At 40.5% G+C, this 21,346-nt stretch overlaps 1 protein-coding gene across 18 annotated transcripts in view; it reads right to left on the reverse strand.

Moving 5' to 3' along the window:
- The window catches only part of CHL1 (cell adhesion molecule L1 like), a 135,937-nt gene extending 115,314 nt beyond the window's left edge, over window positions 1-20,623 (reverse strand). For 5 of the 18 annotated variants that reach the window (XM_065075352.1, XM_065075347.1, XM_065075351.1 and 2 more), the window contains exon 1: window positions 20,141-20,353. The gene's annotated coding sequence lies outside the window, so the exon portion shown is untranslated. The other 13 variants (XM_065075344.1, XM_065075353.1, XM_065075336.1 and 10 more) reach the window with 9 other exon arrangements.
- Window positions 20,624-21,346: the final 723 nt, after the last annotated feature.

A 21,346-nucleotide genomic window follows, 5' to 3' on the forward strand; every position in this document is an offset into this window, starting at 1 on the left:
ATGAAGTCAATAGCTTCGCTGATCACCATACATAAACAGGCTTAGTTAAAAGCTATGGCATTACAGTGCTGTCTTTATGCTCTCACAAAGCTGCACAAAGTGTTAAGACCAACTACAAGCTGAAACTAATGATTAAAACTGCATTGAGTTTTCTTTTCTCTACTATAATTGTTGCTTGCTTTGCTCAAGGATATATATCTGCAAATCCAGCACCTATCTTTGTGTTTCATTCAAGAAGCCCACCACACCAGCTGGTCTAACCATCTTTCTGTTGGAAATCAGTATTTCCTCAACACATGGAAGCTGCACACACCCATAAAGCATTGTCCTTCACCCTTGTACCATCATCCTTACCACAGAGCTCCAACCATGCTCTAACCAGTTCAAAAAGTATTTTTGACAAGAAGCACAAAGGAAGAAGAATTTTAGTTGAAATCTCTCTCATGTTTTTTTAAGAACATTAAATCGATTAAAAAAAAAAAAAACAACAAAAACAAACAAACAAACAAGATAACACAAGACTTTGTCTTCTTGATCCCAAACATCTTTCTGTTTTGATGTTTACATAAAACTACATAGTACATTTCCGAGTCCAGACAGACAAAAAAGTTGATGTCTACTGTCTAGAATTCATCTCACACTTGGTTTTCATACCATATTTCTTGGCTGCCTATGCTCATGCTAATCTGCTAAAATCACTTTACCCACTTGGAAGGCAACATATCACTTTTACTCGCTTCTATTATTCATCAGACAACCACAATGGCAGCTCTATGACTGACTGCTAATTACCCTTTCCCACTGGATGTCAGAGACAGTTGCATTTTTGGCAGCAATTTATTCTTCTTCCCATGGAGTCATGAGGTGGAAGCTGAGGCCTATTGAAGTCAGTGACAAAAGCCCCATTGACTTAATTGTGTCAGGAATTCATCTTTTAATGGAAAGAGACCTGCTTAAGTGTTATTTAGTATACTGTGTCAACACTGAGATAACAACTGACACAAGAACAACATACACATTACCAATGGTGCCAGGATGGGACACAGCACTCAAAGGATAGCAGCATTGTCCAAACTGTTCACTTCTTAAAGGAAAAGTCATGGTTTTCAACTGGAGAATGTCTCATGTGTGTAAATGAGAAATGAAAGATACAATTCAAGTGTTGACAAACTCATAGCTTCCAAAGTACAACATGCTTTGCAAATAGTTTTGCTGGTTTGGGTTTTCGCCCGTATCTCTAAATAAGCTATTCTGACTTGTCCTGTCACTGAGCTAGCAACCTCACTTGCATAAATCAAAGTGTTTCAATTTTGCATCCTTTCACTCCCAGCTGGAGTACCCCCTCTGCCTGAAGTCGAAACTGGAATGACAAGGACCTGCTCATCTTCCTCATCACTCCCTCCCTCCTTCCTCCAACCGGCTCTTCATTCTATAGAAACAGGAGATGTTGTAATAAACAATCACCACACCAAGAAAACGGGTACCCAAACATCCACAAATGCACACAATTGGGTCAGGACTGTTCTCTATTTCTGCACAACTTCCTCAGGCTACGTCTCTTCTGGCTGCCTCTGCATTCCTGCGTGCCTTCCAGCTCACATCTCGCCCATGCTCACACCCTGCATTCCATATTGCTCCCAGACTCAGTGGAGAAAGCTATTTCAGCTGTTCGTCTAACTTCTCCACTTTACAGTAGCTGAGGATACAGTCACTAGTTCCTCCAGCCAACATGTTGATCTCAAGTGAATAGCCAGTTTCAGCAGGGATGTTTGCATTTTGCAGTGGTCTTTGCAGAGCGAAGCCATTCCTCAAGGTAAAAACATCAGCGGGCTGCAGGAACAGAGCCGGGTCCAAGGGTGAGGAATCAGCACGAGCCCATCCTCTTCCCCCTGCCCTGCCCAAGCTTGCGCAGGTCTGGGAAGGAGAGTCACCTCCAGAGGACAGCAGCAATGATGAGTCAAGCTGGAGGCAGTTTTTAGCAGCTACTCAAGACCAGCAGTTGTTTTAGCAGTTGTCCTGTCCAAACCAAGCTCAAGAATATTCTGTATAACTTCACCTTTCTCACATGGCTAAACAACACAGGCAATAAGACAGAAGACTTCTGTTTGTGTGCAAATTATGTTTCAAGAACTTCATTTTTAAAAGGAAGCCTCCAAATACGCTTAAAATCCCATTCAAGCCAAATTCTCAACACAGCCTGTGAGATTTTATCCAAATACATTTGTATACGCTTTAGTACCAACTGACTGCAATGTGCCAGTCCTTTGTTCTGTGCACGGCTCACCTTCCCTTTGCTATTCCCATACCAGACAAACCAGTAAGCTGACCTCTGAGAACAAGGAAAATCCCCTCTCCTCATTCAGATTTGTCCCTCTCCTCATTCAGACTTGTCCCTTGAGCATCTAAACCACAGAAGCCTTATAAAATCTGAATTTGCTTTTCTGATGCATCCTTTTATTTGTATTTATTAAAACCCTTTATACAAAAATTTATTGTTTACATTAACTGCAATTCTTACATATGGAAGGACAAAAAAAAGAATTATAAGAGTAAATCATTATTCCTATAGAACACGTGCTATGACAAAGTGGTATAAATAGAAGATAGATTGTAAACACTATCTTAGAATATGAAGCAGAAATCATGAGAGCAACACAGACTAAAAATAAATAAATAAATAATCAATGTGCACTGTACTGGTTGTTTGTAAAATGAGACAATTCATTCTGTGTAACTAACCTATCAGGAAACCACACTGTGGCGATTCTGATAGCTGTTATTGCAGTACAGTATATTAAGAAAAGTGTGCTTTAATGAGATCCCCAGAGAGTACCCACAGACTTGGATCTTCCTCTTGAAAAGACCATTTTTACCCCATTTAACTGCCAGTATGTTGCGTCTCTGATACCTATTTGGGAAAAAAAAAAAAAAAAAAAAAGAAAAAAAAAAAAAAAGCTATTAACGCAATTATCAGTACCAATACTCATTGCGCTTCTCAGGATCAAAAGACGACATTATGCCATTTTCAATAGATAAGCTTCATCAGAAATAACATCTGTATATTAAAACAACTTGCAGCCAGAATAGCAGCAGCATAAAGAATGCTTTTACACAGGGAGCCAAAAAAGAAAAACACAGCACAATAATAATAATAAATAAAATTACAGTGCTTATCAGAACAATCTGCAACCTGACTTTTATTAATATTTTATTTTTCTATAAGTAAAGACCTAGTGTAGAGCTTGCCAGATACAATAAATGGCCCAGTTTAACATTTGATTTTTCAAAACAGAACTGGAGAAAAACACCTTCAGCACCAAATTCAAAATGGCTGTATTTCATACTGATTGCTTGCTGTAAAATAACATCTGTAAAATAGCAAAGCAGAATATTTTGTTCAGAAACTTAGTGGTAGGGTTAGAAGCTGTTCTTCTATTTGCAGATTCTCTGTAAAAACATGTATAACCACATTTATGTGTTAAATCTGAGGAATCGATATTCTCAGGTTTCAAAAAGCTTTGCCAGTGAAGCCTGTGGATTTTTCTCATTGTATTCTCTGTTTAAAAGAAGTGGTTCTGCTAAGAGATGCCTTAAGTTAGAGGGGCAAAAAAATGAAAAATTATTTTGTTAATTGCACTTCACATGAAGTGCAAATAAATGAACAAGTCAAGAAAGAAAACTTTATAAACCTTAAAGCCTCTCCGTAAATATAGATTAGTTACTGCGTTTCTTCTTCAATTCTACTATTAGACCTTATATAAGTACCAACTCTCTACATCACTAATAGAATAGACTGGACATTACTAATATAATGGGCCAGGCTATGATACCAATGTTGATTTACAATAGTTTCACACTGTAGCAAGTTAGCAAGTTAAAGAGGTAATGGGCTAAACTGCAGGGATGTCAAACATTTTCACCAGAGGCCACATCAGCCTCGCCATTGCCTTCAAAGGGCCAAAAGTAATTTTAGGACTGTAAAAATGTAACCACTCCTACAACATTACTCATCTTCAAAGGCTGATGTGGACCCCAGTGAAAATGAGTTTGACACCCCTGGGCTAACAAGTTAATGGCAATACTTAAGATCTTATGCAGTTAATGGATGCAAAACAACACGCTAGTATATGCTGAATTATTATTGTGCTGCCTCCATTTTACCTTGGCCAGCTTATATGACATCCTCTGCCACCATGGAAATGGGCTCCTGCCTGGACTATCTGAGACACACTAAAAGCAAAACTGGAGGAAGCCAGCCTGGAGGAGATAACCCATGGACAGCCACTACTGAAGGCAGGTCTCCACAGGGCAACAGCCTCTGGCATGCTTTATGCACCCCTAATTGATTTTACAATGCTGGGAAACTGAAACTGAAAAAGAATTCAAATACAATCTTTAAGTCCTAATACTTACACGGACAAGCATTTGTTTATTTGTCAGTTGTGTAATCTCAGAGCCTCTACAGAGCCTGGGACAGCCTCTTAAGTAGCTTTCTCCAGTTTTGATTAGCTGACTTCATTGCCAGCCTTATAAATATTCTTAACATTTGCACCCAATGGACCAAGTATTTTGTTGAGCAGACTAATTGGTTCACAACCCCTGCTAAGTATCAGCCATATCATCCCTGACTGCCATAGGCTACTATCATCATTAGCCAAGTGACAATCTCCTAGAGAATTTTGGCTCTTTAATCTCCATTCTCCCCAAGGACATCAGACTTATTACGCGTTAAAGCTATCAGAGTTCATTCCCCTTCTTTCCCTACATTGTATTCTCAGCACAGAAGGAAAAACCTTGCGAACACAGTGACACAAAAGAAACTCAGGTCGCATCTCGCTGAGGGGACCATAAGATGCTACAGACCTTGAGGCTAATGCAGCCTAGGATGAGGGACAGATCTTGACTCCATACAAATTTCCACAATTCCACCAGTTTTCCAAGAGAAGTGTGAATTGACAGATGCCAATTGAAGTCCCACACAGATGAAAGCAGCTCTTGATCAGCATCATTCCTTTTACTGATGTCACATTAACACCAAAGCGCCATGGTCCGGTTAGTCCTGGAGGCTGCAGAAATACCTCATGCCTGAGAATGCTTGCCCTGAGACCCGGCAGTGATGGGGTGAGAAAGACTGGAGAGGGAAAAGTAGAAAAAGAGATGAAACACGGGCAAAAAACTGGAATAGAGGTGAAAAGGAGAATTAAGGTGGAAAGAATGAAAAACTCTGAGAAGGCAGATAACATCCTCAGAAAGCCAGAACCCACTCAAAGGTTACTAGCTTCAAACAACGCAAATTTGACCTTTGTTATGACCGTGCCATAAATCTAGAGATCTAGGCAAGAAATGGAGGATTTCTCTTTGCTTTATTTCATTAGAAAGAAACAGTTTTAAACTCAGGAAAAACTTTAAAATACTGGAGATCAGGAGTATTAAGATCATTTGAAGAAAGAGATACACAGATCCCAGACACAAACAACTCATGTGACGACATTCAGGACTATAGATGCTTCCTCCATTAATTTTCCTGAAGCAGCTTAAAAAAAACAAAACCAAAAACATACAATTAAGAAGAATTTCTCTCCTCATTGTACCTCTCCCATTGAAAGGGGTGAAAAGCAATCATTTACCTCTTGGTACATACAAAAAGTCCTTCATGTCCCTTTGGCAGGCATCAGCAGGAAGCATCCTCTGGATTGCCTGCTTTCAGACCAAATTCTTTGGCTTCTTAAAAATATCTTCCCCTGACTGATGGTAGAGATTCAACTGGTCATTTAAAACAAGTAAGGCAAATGAGATTTAAACCACCAGTCACCATCCCAGCCTACCTGAAGGTAGCAGGGAAAAAACACAGTTTTGCCATGTTGGCCTTTATGAAGACTACAGAGGAAAATAGTTATTAAATAAGTCAAAGCAGCTTACTCATGGACACTGCGTCATGTGTCCAAATCTGTAACAAGGCAACAAACTGTGGGTTTCAGTACCAGAGCTACACCACAACAGCACCCTCCCAGTACAGCAAACTATCAGCATGCACAACCTTTCTTTCTTTTAGTCATGCTGAGAAATCTTTGCAATTTGTAGCTTTGGAAAGCCTCCACATTCACATTTAATTTGAAATGATATCTTCCACGTCAAAACGTGCCTGGGGGCAAGTCACTTATGAAAAAAAAAAAAAAAAAAGAGTAAAAAAAAATCTGAATCATCTTGCCTGCTCTGAGTCATAACATCTGCTACAGCAAGTATCTGCAGCCAAACACAGGGAGATGTTGTTCTACAGAGAAGAGCCCCCAAATAATGCAATACCCCCAAATAGAAAGAAATTGAATCATGTTTCCATAGCTGTGATAAAACTTAACTGTTAAATACCAGGAACCAATAAATATTAGTATATGAGTTTTCCAGCACTTCTCATGTGCCTGCACAAGATAAAGGTCTGAATTACATACATTCGTATTTATACACAGAAGGTATATGTACACTCATACATGTGTACTCCTGCAAACACACACACTCTAGGTGTGTAACTTCAAGTTGCAAAATCCATGTCTCTGGAATAAATCTAAAAATTTTATACACTCCATATTGAGCTGCTTCATTTTTGTTTGTTTCCCTTTTGTTGCTGGTACTCTGATTATTTTCAGGGAAGATAAAATAGTATCAGATTCAAAAGCTCAAGGCAAAAGCTATTGCTCAGTGCACAAAATGGTTTAGAAAAAAAAAATACATATGTGTGCTCTAGATACATACATATCCCAAATGTTCCTTTTCCATGATCTACCATGATGGTTAAACAATACCAACATACACATTTAGTAAGCAACTTAATTAATTGTGTATGTGTATATATATATAGATCTATCTTACGGTGTATCATCTTATTACTTTATCCACTCATAGTACTATCTCTTCAGAAACAGTCAGGAAACTCAGTTCAAATGAAACTGTGAAAAACCTTGCAGGAGACAGTTACAGAATAATCTACCCAGAGAGACATTACTTCTCAATCCCTATATTTAGAAACAGCCTGTGATCTAAAACATCAGACTTTCTCAGAGAGTCATAATAGATTTGTTTCATTTTATTTAATTGAAGTTAAATTCACCAAATAGCCCCTGGCCTTGGGAAGGCTGAAAAAGAATGGGTTTTCTATTGGATTGTTTTCTTTCTACAAAAAAGAAAAATCATTTCAATAGGAAGCATCTGCACAGCAGGCCAAGCTGGTCAAGATGCAACAGAGATGGGAAGTTGTGTACATAATGTGTAAGAAAGAATTAAAATTAAGTATGGTGCAAGATTAGCAATTTAGATGTGTTGCTAATATATTTCTACCTTTGACACTAAGCATAACTGCATTCAAAGGGCATTCAAAAATTATAGAAATAGAAAGGACTAAATGGGTCAAAAACAAGGAGAATCTTAAAGGCCCCTTTAAGAAAGGAATGAAAAGAATTAGCAGTATTTCATGTACAGACAAAGTATTTCAAGGAATGAACATGACAGACATAAGGATTTATGAAAACAGGTGAAACAAGGTCAAATAGTCACTTCAATGATCACATTGGAATTGAGACAGCAAATTTAAAATGGGAAGGAAAAATCACAATAATTAACTTCATGAGCTCTCTGACACAAAAATGTTATTGATACAAAGGGCATAATGATTAGGAGAATGATTAGATGTTTAAAGTGCTAACAATGATACTTTCTCAAGGATAAGAATTTATAAGGGGCTACTGATCTCTTGTTTCAGAATGGAAGCCAAGCTGTAAGTGCTTGGTAAGAAGAAGAAAGAAAAAACAAAACAAAACAAAAAATCAGGGACACTTTGTTCTTTAATTGTGATAATGAGAGTTCAGGGGAGGTGGGAGAAAGGTTTAGGGTTGGGGGTTTTTGTGGTTTGTGAGGTTTTTTTCCCCAGGGTGTTGAGTCATCCAGTATTAGTTACTAACAGAGATAGGATTCTAAGTTAATTGGATCTTTAATCGGATTGAATAGGGTAATTCCTACCTCTCTGCAATCCTAATGGATGTCACAATGTCATGAGTTAACTGCTGAAGTACTGCTCTGATTTGAGAACAGCTTCTAGGGAATCTTTAAGCAAAGAATTATTCAGATACCCATTGAGAAAGAAAATGATCATCAAGGTCAATATACTTCCAACAGTATTTTGGAATAATTACTGTCCAGTAATTCAATTATTACAGGTAGTGCAGACATTCTTGCATGATATTTTTTCCACAAGAATACAGTTTATTACAATTTATCAGTCCTCCGAGTTCCAAGGAGGATATAACCCTAATTAGCCCAGGTTCTAGTACAGTCCTGAAAAAAACCCACACTCTGGCCCAGAAGTCAGAAAACTGCTACTCCGTATCGCTGGTAAAGTAAAATGCTTATGGCCATACGAGGCAGAAATAGTTGACCCATGCAGAGCTGCTGGTAATTGGATGTTCTAATTGGTCACAAAAACTTTATGTTTCTGTTCAACAGTCCAAAGGAAACACATTGCCAATTTCCAATGAAAAGATCCTGAAATAACTACTCTCTTCAAATCCAAAACCAATACAGAACACGTTGCTAAACAAAAGTAATAGCTTTGTGGTGGAACTGTAAATAATAACATATGTGAGTTATTTCTCTCCACATAACAATCGCAGTAGTATTCTCTAGTGTGAACATAAGACATCACTTTTGAAATTTTTTCCGGAAAAGTGATTTTCAGTCCTGGCTAAAGAGCTACCACAATAGAAAAGTGACTTAAAAAGTGACTTACGTCCTTAAGGCATTTTTTTCATTTCCATTATAACTGGAGATGCACAAGATTTAAAAAAAAAAAAAATGGAACAAACAAACAAACAAAAACAAACCACCACGCACACACACACAAAACAAAACACAACCACCATACCACACAAACAGCAACGAATTCATCTGGACCATGAACTTGAATGAACCATAGAGCACTTCCCCACAGAAGAAACACGATGTTATATTTAAATTAACTATTACCTGGTTGTTAGGCACTGTGAGCACTTGAAATATAGCATGCTGCTTCTTTGAAAACAGACACAGTCAATGACCTGGTGAAACTACTGAAGAGAATACACACACACAGAGTACTCGTCAAAACCAGCTGAGATCACATAGGTTTCCCTGCAAGATTTCCCAAAATATTTGGTTTTAATTATATAAATATAGGGTTCATGATTTATTTCAAAACTTGTATGTATACCACTGATGTCACTAAAGTAAGGGCACAAGAGACCACAGTGGCAGCTTGCCGCTAAACAGGTAAGTCGTGTCATAGCCTGGACGATACCTAACATGCCCTTCACTCCTGGGGATGGTGGCAGGGCTCTTGTGGTGGGACAATGTCCTCAGTAGGACACAGCCTTCAACTCCATCACATCTAAACAAAGCTGATTGCATTGTTTTCTCTCATGGCAGCAGAACAGAGAGGCAATGGTGCCAAAAGCCCAGTCCAAAAAAAAAGATGTTCCTTCATCATCATTAACAAAGCATAGAATCCAAAATTGCTGGTTTGACTACAAAACAAATTACTCCAGCTCTGCCAACAATCAAGGTGTTTCCAATGCCAAAACTCACTTTGCTGAGACATATGCTCTCATATTTAGAAACAGAAGGTCCTTCTCCAGATGAAATTACTTTCTTTGCCCTTTAGGTGCTTCTATTTCTCCTTTTTGTGCTTCCCATGTATGTTCCTCCTTTTTCTTATCTTTGTCCTTTGATTGCCCTTTCAATGCTCACAGATTTTAAGGCCTTTGCACCCTTTTGTATGTCACAGGGTGCTGTACTTCTCCTTATCACCTGGAAATCACATCCAGTAACTTGTATTTGACTGATCATATCACACAAGGTATCCAGTCTCTATTTGAACACATCACAGTTCATTTCAGTGCTTAATCACAGATAAAAAAATGTGTTTAATGTCTAATTTAAAATTGTCTGTCTCCAGCTTCCAGCTATTGGTTCTTTTTTTTTCTTTTCTCTTCTTGATTAAAAAGCTGGATATGCTTTCCCCATGAAAATACTTGTCCTTGTAATCAACTCCCCTCTCAATCCTCTTTCTGATGAGCTAAGCAGATTGAGCTCTCTAAATCTCTCACTGCAGGGAATTTTCTCCTCTCTTCAAATCAATATTGTGTTTATTTTCTTGACTCTTCAGTTTTGTAAACTTTTTTTCAGCTGTTGACACTAAAACTAGCCACAGCTCTCCAGTATTCTCAGACACTCAGACAACAACCTTGTGTCAAAGGATCCCTCTAGTCCTTCAGCCATAGGATCCTGTTGGGAAGTCGTCTTCATTGTTTCATCTGCTCTGACCCCTCCAAACCCTTTCATGGCAATTGTCCTCAAGGATACCTTCTTCCATTGCACTGGTTAAGGCACAGACTGTTGTGGGGACAGAAAAGAGGCAATATCTTGCCATCTGGTCAGTCTGCTCCATATAACTTACTATTTCTACACTACACATATTGCTTACGCACAACTTTGGCAGCAGTCCTGCAATTCTTGTGTCCAGACTACTGGTAGAGATGTTAAACTGTTTCAGGACTAGTTCTCATTCTTGTGAAACTGCACTAAACCCACACATTTTTCAATGAAGAATCTCCAGGGAAAAATACCATTTCAGCTCTGCTACCTAAATCTTAATCCATTAAACAAGCCTGCTAGTAACACTGCATGCTTTGCTGGGGATTTTTTTGTTGTTGTTTTTAACTGAAATTTCACAAGATACCAAATCTAACACCTAGAAAACTCTGCCACAATATTTATTTGCTCACATCCATCAAATCCATCACCCAATCAGGAACGGGCTCTCTTTTCGGGAAGCCATGGTGACTGGCCTTAATTATCTCTCTATTCTTTAACTCTGTATTAATTCAGTCCTCTATCAACTTATCCATTATTTTTCTGGGATTGGTGCCAAACTCTCCAGATAATCATCCCTTACCTCTTTCTGCTTTCCCCTTTGCACACAGGTTCCTCTGGTATTCCCGTAGCACACCAAGACACATGGGATAATGGAGCCAAAAATACTTTGTCATCCTTGTATGATACATCACCCTCTTTTCCAAAGATACTAAAAAAGACTTTTTCCAATAGACATTTCATCCCTTTGAACAGTCTTGCCTTTCCCTCCTACCACCGCTTCTGTCCACCTACCTTAGTTAATAAGTCATGTAGGTACAGGGATGTTAAATCTCAAACAATACAGAGCACAAAGGCTATCACCACAGCCTGCTCATGAAAACAATTTCAGATACTTCAGTATTACATTTTAGCTGTTAAATTTAGGAGAACTCAGCTTTCACCCATCTGTATGATATTAATCCAGCTAGAAATTTTTTCTAGAGCTCCTTGTTCTATCATAACACAGCATCCTTTCGAGTTCCTGTTCAAGAAGCACATTTAGCACCACGCATTAATTGAACTTTCAAGCAATCAGCCCTGCTCTTGGTGATCCTAAGTGGACTGGACACCATCTCCTCTCAAAGGTGCACTGCAAATTGCTGGATTAGCACCACACAACCCTAAGGCAGTCAAGCATTTGGAATATAAACTGTCTTACATTATTTACCTGTAGTGAAATTACAGTTCAATCATTGAAGTAACACCTCATTCAGGCAGAGGAAAAAAAAAAAAAAAGAGTATACAAATTAGTGAATCTACATTAACTTAATTTAAGGGACTAAATTTTTAAGGGCACATTCCCTTTCTGAAAACATTTGGATTTGGGGATTATAAAATACATAAAACTATAAATGGCTGAATTAATTGCCACTGCCTGAGCTTCAAAAGTTTGCATATATTATTCTTTTCAGTGAGTGCATTATATAATTAACACTGCAAATGTAAGTACTCCAGGCATATACCCTATCCCATATAAGGATAAAAAGTTTGGCCTAACCACCACCCATTAGAAGGAGCTTTGTGCACAGAAAAGGTTTTGGAGGAAGCCAGTGGAAGAGGTTTATATGGAGAATGCCACTTATCTGCTGAATAGAAAGATTATTCCTTCTTTCTTTTTGTTATTTTTTTTGTGATACACGTGATAAGATTTGTGAATAGCCCTTGATGTTTGTTGCCTGTTGTTTTTTTTGTTTTTTATTTTGTTGTGGTTTTGCTTTGTTTTGTTTTGTTTGTTTGTTTGTTTTTTAATAAACACTGAGGCATATTTCTTATGCACCAAAGATGATATTTTTGTCTTGTTAGGCAGTGGGAATGATGCGAGGTTTCACTGCACAGTGATGCCTGACAGGAGCAATGGCTGACAGAAAAATTTGCTGTGCTGGCAGGATAATTAGGTGCAGTGCTGTGAAAGGCAGGATCCTGCACACGTGGAAGAAATAAGAATTTCCCATTTAGGGACTGCATAACCAGACTAGCTATTCTACTTTTTGGTGCCACCACACCGACTGCACTTTACCTTTCATAAAGCTATGTGCCATAATATAGCTCAAACAGCTCTCAATTTCCAGCAGTTCCCTGGGATGTAACATGAAGCTGAAAAGGTGAGCCCAAGTGTTTCCCAGCAGGTAGGCACTGTCTGGGCAGGTATCATTAGCCCAAAAGCACTTGCCAGCAGGGTGGGCAAAATCACCGGTTGAGCACTGCACAGACACAGACGGCTCAGATGCTGCAATTCAACACGGTAATCAGAGATAATAAAAATCCCAGAATTAGATGAAAGCATAAGTCAAACCTTGTACAGTCAATAACAGAAAGGTACACTTGTCATGCAGGTGGCAAACTCCAAACAATTACTGCGGATTTCAGTGGTAACCCTGTAAATTCAATGAAGCAGGTATACCTTAGCTTTCTATAGCTGGGACAATCCTTTAATCACTGCCGCTCTATAGCTTACAGTGCATTTGTAATTTGTATGACTCAGAAAACAGGAATATTCATTACTGTTTCCTGGTTATTTGTTTCCAGTCAAAATATGAGACAAGAATATGCCACTTCATAGGAGACACCATTATAAAGCTCCTAATGTGCCTGTTTGCAGCAAGCCTGGGCAGGCAGCCTGTTACAGCGTGTTTACCAGTGGACACAGTGAGCCCATGAGGATGTCAGACATGATTTTCCAGAAGCCCAGGTGGTGTAAATCAGTGTAACTCAATCATCCTCAGCTGAACCACAGTAATTTGTATCAGTCAAGGACCTGAGCCATTATGCCTATTTCTCAAACTGGTTAGGTTGTAAATTAGATTTTCATCACTCTTGGGACAAAGACCCGACCCTGCTGAGGTCAGTGGGAGTTTGACCATCTATTTCAGTGGCGCCATGACTTCACCAATGGTTTTCATGTGCAATATTAATCCTGAAAGTCACCATAGTGCATTAGGTTTATTACTTTCCTAAAAATATATTAAATAAAATCTTCCATTAGTACTTGCAGATACTAGTAGTTCAGTTCTGTGTTATTTTCTTCTGCTCAAATGTAACAAAAGGAATAATTATCTCAAAAGATTTTGGATTTTAATTACCAAAATAGCTACAGTGTAGACTGATGCTTCAGCATCACTCATACAAAATAAGCACTGAATACAGTTTATTCAGCTGTAAAACTGTCTCATGACCAAAAAGATCAGCTGGGACCTTCTCTGACTCATATCAAGTCAAAATAGAAATCCTCTAAAACCTATTCCCTATAATGAAATTCTACTGGAACAAAGTCATTGGTGGAGTAATACGGAAGAATAACCATGAAAAATAAAGTACAGGACTATTATTCAGTAAAATACTTTAGAAGTAGCCCCAGTTTTTGTTAATAAGTTCACTCAAATCAGCAAACATATTGTGGTTTGGAGTGTTTTGCCTATGAAGAAGTAAAACCAACAAAATCAGGCAAAGAGGCAGGGGTGCAAACATGCACACAGACCTGTATCCACCACACACCATCCTAATGTGATAGACAGACCACACTGGGCCATGAGATCGCTCTTGGAAAAAATGTAAATGTTTCAAAACCTACAGGCAAGCTTTCATTATTAGCAATTTTCTGATTTCAGTTAAAAAAAAAAAAAAAAAAAAAAAAAAAGGTGTATTCTCTATGTTTAAGAAAAATAAAAGCACCATTGAGTTAATCACTATTGTTAGCCAAAAGCATTGCTGTGCTATTTTCTAACACAAAAAAGTCTTCAAGTCTGCCCTGGAATAGTCATTTTACTTTTCCTATAAGCTGAGCAATCTTTCATCAAGACTAATTTTATTTCAAGCACTGGAGATCCAGCAATGGCACCAGCTATTTTATACTGAAACACTGGTCAAGGTTTTCACCAGTTTTAATACTGTAATACACACGACACAACCAAATGATGCATTTTTCAAATATATTTTAAAGCTCTGGGAATACACCCCTTAAAGGCAGTCCTCTCTTCCTTTCAAGTGCCATACAAGCACAGCAGGCAGCATTCAAAACCACCTCTTCTGTGTCAGCCAGCGGGAAAGGCTGACAGAGAACTGGCTGTGTCACACTCGAAAAGTCAACAAAGGAGGCACAGACTGAAAGGTGGATGGGCCCAATTCTGCAATTTCTTTTTCCCTACTCCTTTTAGGAGATTACTGCCTAACCAATTAATTTCAGCTGGGATGCTGTCCTGAATAGTGACTGCCAACCTTCCACAGTCATCTCTAGGGTCTCCTAAGAAAAGGAAACACTTGAAATGAGATTTTTAGAAGCACTGAAGTCATCTGACTAAGTTATATGGAAAGGGAGGACTTTGGCTCAATGAAATTTTTAGATACACTTATTTGGAACTGGAGTCCTGTGCTTTTACTACCTGGCTTGTTCATAGTTAAACTTTCTATTCATGAGAGTGTTGAGACTTCTCAGCACTACAGACCCCGTTCACATTGATTCATCCCACCTTTAAAGTTACAGCCCAGTCCACCTCTAAAAAAAGACCAGCAGCCAGAAGCAGGTGTGAATGCACAACCTACATGCTGCCATCCAGGCTCCAGCAAGGAGGAGGAGGAGGCAGCAGCATCACTGGGCAGGCGAGAGAAGCATCAGTGGCATCCAGGCTGGAGACCAAGCGCATCCGCAGAGCGATGTAAAAGTTTCAGGCACATCTTGGTGCTGAGCCACCTGCTGCATGGGGAAGGCCAGGGGTAAAAGTGTCCACAAGTACACAAGGTTCACCCTTCCCCACCTCCTTGTTTGCAAACGTGGGGAGGATGAAATGGGGACACCATGAGAAGCTCCATTTCTACCTGTCAGGAGCTTGATGTGGAGCTGTCTCTGAGGCAGCTCAGCCTGGCTGACAGACTGGCTATTATAGCCAGACCAAGAACTATCCGTTAAAGATATCCTCAAAAGCTGCACTCTTACAGAAACAACCCTGCCCAGGCTTGGCCATTGGCTCCTCCTCCAGCTGCTCGGGCCTGGATCCAGACATTTCTATTTCTTCTGTGCAGGAGAACAGGAGTAAAGACAAAGATGAATCCAAGCAGGCTTATCCCTATCCTCCCCAGTTTCCTCTTCATCCTCCCTAACCCAAGTCAGATCTCCACCACACCTCTAATTCCATCTTCTTGCTGACTCAGCAAAAGGAGACAAATACCTGAAAAGTGAAATTACCGATCTTCTTGCTAAATAGAGAAAAAAGAGGGCTATTGATGATTAAAAGAAATTATGAACATTTAAAAGCCCCATTGAAGAAATCAACATAAATCTTGCCCTTGTTACATAGAGCAGGATCTGCAACCGGAAGTCACACTCAAAACAACTAACACTAGTTCAGCTGTAACAATAAACACTAATTTTAATGATAAACTCTTTTCCATCTGCACTTTGTGGAGTTTTATACATTCAGGTGTAATGAAGGAAGAAGGAAACATCTGCTAGGGAATGCTGCAACCTTAGAAAATATCACATTTCAACGTCCATCACAGCTCCACACTGTGCACTCCTTAAGGAGTGCCTGGACACACTGGGATGAGAAACCCAAGGCACCAAATATTACTGTGTACCTTCATCTGTTTATAATGCAGAGGCAGTCATTACAATGGCAAGCATTAATCAGCATATAAGTACGCAAATGCAGTTACATAAATCAACGCATAAAACAGATACAGGGAGTGTAGCTGAAAAAAAAAAAAAAAAGAAACAAAACCACAAACAACCACCTTGAGTTTTGGGCATTGACCTTGTTACATAGAAACGACCAAAAACCACAACAAAATCAAACAAGCTCATATCACAATATTTACCCAAGTCTGTCTAAGCCTAGAAAGGCAACTACAAGTACACAGATTATGAACTATAATAATCTTAGCCTAGAAATTCTGACAATGAGTTGAGATTTGGTTCACTGTGGCCCAAATACAGCAGCAGTTATTACGGGCACTGCTACAACATCTTCTAGTCTAATACACCACTAAATCATGCAATACCCAAGCTCTCTGTCTAGGAAAGAAGAAAAATACCTGGATTCCTCCTTCTCACCAAGAGGGAGGAAGAAATCTTCCAGAATGCCGACTACTATCTAAGTAAAATAAATGCCATGACAGCCTGCAGTTCTCCCAGTCCTAGTACACTTTTTCTTGGTTACAATTTCAGAAGGAAAAGGATATATCTATAAAAGCAAGTAGCAGAGTTCAAAAGGAGTAGATAAGCAGAGCAAAATGGTGCCAAGAACCCCAAATCCACCCACACACATTGTGAAGGCTTCGCTTCAACTCTAGTCAGAAGACCATGGATGAAAAGCCCATTAGCAACTGAAATGCACAAAGTAAAACTCTGGCTTCAGTTTATCTGAAATGAATCTGGTTTGTGTAGTCTCCCCATAATGCAAACCAAAGCACAGTAAGTGGAAATGGGATGACAGCATGATTCCCTTCCAAGGTGCACTCCAGAACTAAGATATCAGGATAAATGAACACAAAGGTGGAGAGTTCTCAAGCTGGTTAAAGCCGATACTGGTACTTTGGGTATATATAGTCACACTAACATTTATCTTCCTTCTGTTCTTTGAGTACTAAATCTGCTGTTTCCTTACACAAAATAGATCTGTTAAAAAAACAATTTCTTCTGCAAGAACATAGGCTATAGGATGTGGCAGACTGCCCTGATGTAGCTTGGACAACGATCAAACCCCATGTTCCATTTAATTTACTCATAATGGAGCATGGGGTAAATCCACAAGACTTTACAGGATCTCACATCTCAAGACAGCATGAGGGGAGATGTTCAAAAAGCATTTGGTAGATTACTGTCTTTGTTAACACTGCCTTGTCCCACTAATGATTTTGGTTTTTGAAGGGAAGTCTAACTGAGAAAGGACAATTGAAACTTGTTGTAAAACACTGAGCACATCACCCCCAGAATATGGTTTTCAAGTAAGATTCCTGCTTTTTTTCATACCCATGCTGTTCCCTGGACTCTGCATTGAGGCATTATTTTTAATTAATTTAAGGTTGATATAAGGTGGGCTTTGTGCTAGGAAAAAAAAAGAAAAATCTTTGACAAAATGGAATTTTTACTTTACTGGGCAAATATACCACAAGAAATTGTGGCATCTTGTTGGGTTGCTAAGCAACCAAGAGCTCCAGTGTCACTTGTTTGTGATCAATTCAAGTCATTCATCAGGCTCTGAAGCACCAGCTCAGGAATTCCAACAAATCTGTGCTTTGGGAAAGCCAGGAGGACTTCCTGCCACACAATAACACTTTCTTTCCTCCAAGATAAACTTTGTAGATGTTCTTTTGATCTGTGTGATATGTTAATTCATTATTCTTAACATGTTGCTAATGGGAAAAGCTATAATTAACTAACTACAGCATTGTAGTGCATGAAAGATAAACCGAACTAATTAGTAGTGTTTAAAGTAGTCCCTGTCCTCTTCCACTGGGTAAGGAGTGGATCCTTCCTTATCACAGAAGCAACTGTCCAAAAGATGGTTTCACGTCATGTATAGCTATGTTTATTTTCATTTTTCCATCCAAACATAGGTGATGAAGCATATTTTTACTGGCAAACAAGATGGCTACAATCCAAGCCAATCAAGGTACACACATGTTGTGAATACTATAATCTTTCATTTAAATGAAGGCTTATCTGCTGGGTTTCTTGGGATAAAGAAGTAAACTGTTATATTTTCACTCATTAAATTTAATTACCGAAGTAACACATACTAAATGTCCACAATAATTACATTCACTCACACTGTGAGTTAAGTGTAATCAAAGTGTGTATACTTGAAGTACAGTGTATTTCAGCCTCATATTCATAATTCATTTTATTCCTCTTTTGATAAAAATCAATCATAAATTGCAAGAGGTTAGAGAACAAGGTGGTTTAAAAGCTGTGTGTTGCACATAGCAAAACTTATACAACTGAGAGTTTAGGGGTTTTTTGTTTGTTTGGGGTTTGTCTGTTTAACTAAAGATATTTAACAATACTTTCATATATATTGTGCAATATTCCTGAAAGAACTCTATTACCTCCTGCAGGCCTTGGTATCTTATCTTTTGCATCTTATTTTAATGTAACATAGTCCGGTCTTCTAGTTCTTCTGTAAGCCAGACCCCACTCATAGCAGGTGCTTGGCCTAAGTATGGACCACAGGAACTGACTAAGAAGAATTTTCTAATTTTTAATGACCCATCGGAAGAGGTGTTTTTTGGTTTGGTTTTATTTTTTTTAAAGATAAAGAAAATTCATTACTTTTAATCAAAAGTAAAGTGTTAACACAGCAGTAGTCATGCACTTCAATAGTTCACATCACTAAAAGCCAAGCAGAGGATCACGGGAAACAGTGGGCAAAGGATCATGTGCATAGCTCCAACAAGGAAATGCTGCATGTGTTCAAAATGGGAAAAAATTACATATTCACTTTAATTTGCAGGTTTTTCCCAATCTCCTTTCCTCAGACCTGTAACTAAACTCGTAATATTTACTATTTATTGCTTATGGAATGGTATTTGGGAGAGCTACATAACACCTATTTAACTCAGTCACATCAAAAGAACCCTTGACAATCTAATACAAATGCCACTTGCCAAGTCTCTGGTGAAATTCTTCCAAGTGTGTTTCAAGCAAAAATATTGTTTGGTAGTGCTGAGAATGAATTTATTTGCTTTATATCTGTTGAGCTGTGGCTGAATACCTGTATGTTATCCAAGGCATCATAGCTTAGCTCCTTTCTACCCAAAAATAAGATGTAAAGTAACGTTAGTCATACAAGTGATAGATGAAAAGTCTATTCACATTTACTGTGTCCTCACGGTTAGAAAACAGAATTTCATTACACTATGAAAATCTAAACCTAGTTGAGACCACTGATGGTCTGATCACGCAACGCAAATTAATAACACACAGCACACAACACTGAGGTTTAAAGATTCTTACAGCTCTCCTGGAGTACAATACAATCACATCACTTCCCCAGAGGGAAGAAGAAAAAAGAAATAGGTATTGCAGGAAAAAAAAACACAACAAAATACTCTCCGAAATCATTAAGAAGGAAAGAAGAAACAAGTGTTTGCCATAGATGTGTGACATCTGGGCTTGCAAACTTGAACCCACCTAAAACATCATGAGACTGAGCGCTCTATCCTCCAGCCAAGACCCATGAGACGATGCCTTTGCCTCCCGGACCCTCTTCCATGCCCGCCGTCCTCACCCGCTGCCGCCCCCGGACACTCCGGGATCCGCACCCCCCTGCAAACTTTCCCCGGGCAACGGCTCCTCCACACACCGCGCCGGGACCCGCTCCCGAACCCGGAGGACCCCGGACCCCCCGTGGTGGGGGAGCCGGGACCTGCTTCCCAGGGGCTCCCCGGGCTTCGCCCGGCGCTGCGCGCCGAGCCGCGGGCACCTGCTCGCCCCTTCGCGGGGCTGAGCCCAGCTCTGTTTCCTCATTGCTTTGCAGGGCGAAGCCCGGCGCTTGCGGTGCGGGACCAGGTGCGGCACAGGGAGGAGGAAAAAGAGATTAACAAATAAATAAATAAATAAATAAAGAGCTTTTGGTAGAAAGGCAGAGCGAGAGGAGGCGGTAGCCGAGGCAGCCCCGCGGCTGGACACCCGCGGTCCCAGCGTCCTGCACCACCCGGCAGACCCGAAGGTGGACGGGACTGCTCGTGGACTTCCCGCTCCCCTCAGCGTTACCTTGAGCCCAGCGCAGCCAGAGCCGGCAGTTCCCAGGGGGACGGCGAGGAGGCAGCCGGACCTTCGGATCGCGGTAGCGGCGTCTCCTCAGACCCGTCCCGGTTCTCAAAATTAATCGCTCCACCCCCAAAGAAGAAAAAAAAAAAAAAAAAAAGGCAAAAAACCAAACCCAGCCCCAATACACACCCACGAGAAGGAAGAGGGGTCCCTCCGTGACTGGCATCAGTATCTCCTCCGGCAGAGCTTGCAGGGAGCCATGGCAACGAGCCCCCGCACCTCCCCAAACCGCTGCCCGCCTCCCCCGGGGGGCCGAGCCGCTCCCGGCCCTGCCCCGGCCCCGGTCAGCGGCTCCCACCTGCCCGATCCGACGCTCCCACGGTGAGAGCCGGGAGCCAGCGGCGCCTCCGCCCCGCCGCGCTACTCCGGGCAGCACCTGGGGATGGCGGGGAGGGAGAGAAGCCCCGGCCCGCCCGCACCTCCCCTGCCCGCCCTCCGCCCAGGGGAGCCGCGCTGCCACCTCCCACCCGGCAACAGGAGCAGCCCCGCACGGTGGGGTGGCAGGTGCGGGGACAGGGCACACACCGAACGCCCGGTCAGCCGAGAGCACTGCCCACCGGCACGACCCTCTGCAGGTCTCATTTAGTCATGGCGGTGGGAACGGCCAAAATCTGGTCAGGGAGGAACAGGTGCTGTCGAGAAACTGACCAATCCCCCCGACCCCATCTTACACTTCTCTCAGGGTGTAGAAAAGCCATTTATTTTCAGAGGAAAGAATAAGGAATCAGAAAACCTCAAATGAGGGTGGTCCTCCCTGCCCCATTGGCCCTTGTGCTCTCCCTTGCTAAAAAACCCATGCATTCATCATCACAACACCTAGTGTTCTACATATTCAAACCATTGAAGACTCTTTTCCTCGTTTTTTGCAAATGCCCTTCTTCCTAATTTTTGCTGCATGCAGTCTACAGCAAACACAACCACAAAACCAGATCAGGTTTATGTGAGTGCTTGAACACTAGGACTTTCTGCCTGGTTTACTTCTGTAATCCCTTTGTGGAGAGGGCTACATTTTTAAGTGATTGGTGGAGACAGTCGTCACAAATCTGCCAGTCATTTTCTTAAGCACTCCATGCAGAGAAACTGTGTGGAGGTGGTGAAGGTCAGACATAATCATTTTCATGAGGACTCGGACTTCTCAGACAGTTTTCC

The sequence above is a fragment of the Columba livia genome, chromosome 10, assembly GCF_036013475.1.
Source record: "Columba livia isolate bColLiv1 breed racing homer chromosome 10, bColLiv1.pat.W.v2, whole genome shotgun sequence".
In the NCBI taxonomy this organism is placed as follows: Eukaryota; Metazoa; Chordata; class Aves; order Columbiformes; family Columbidae; genus Columba; species Columba livia.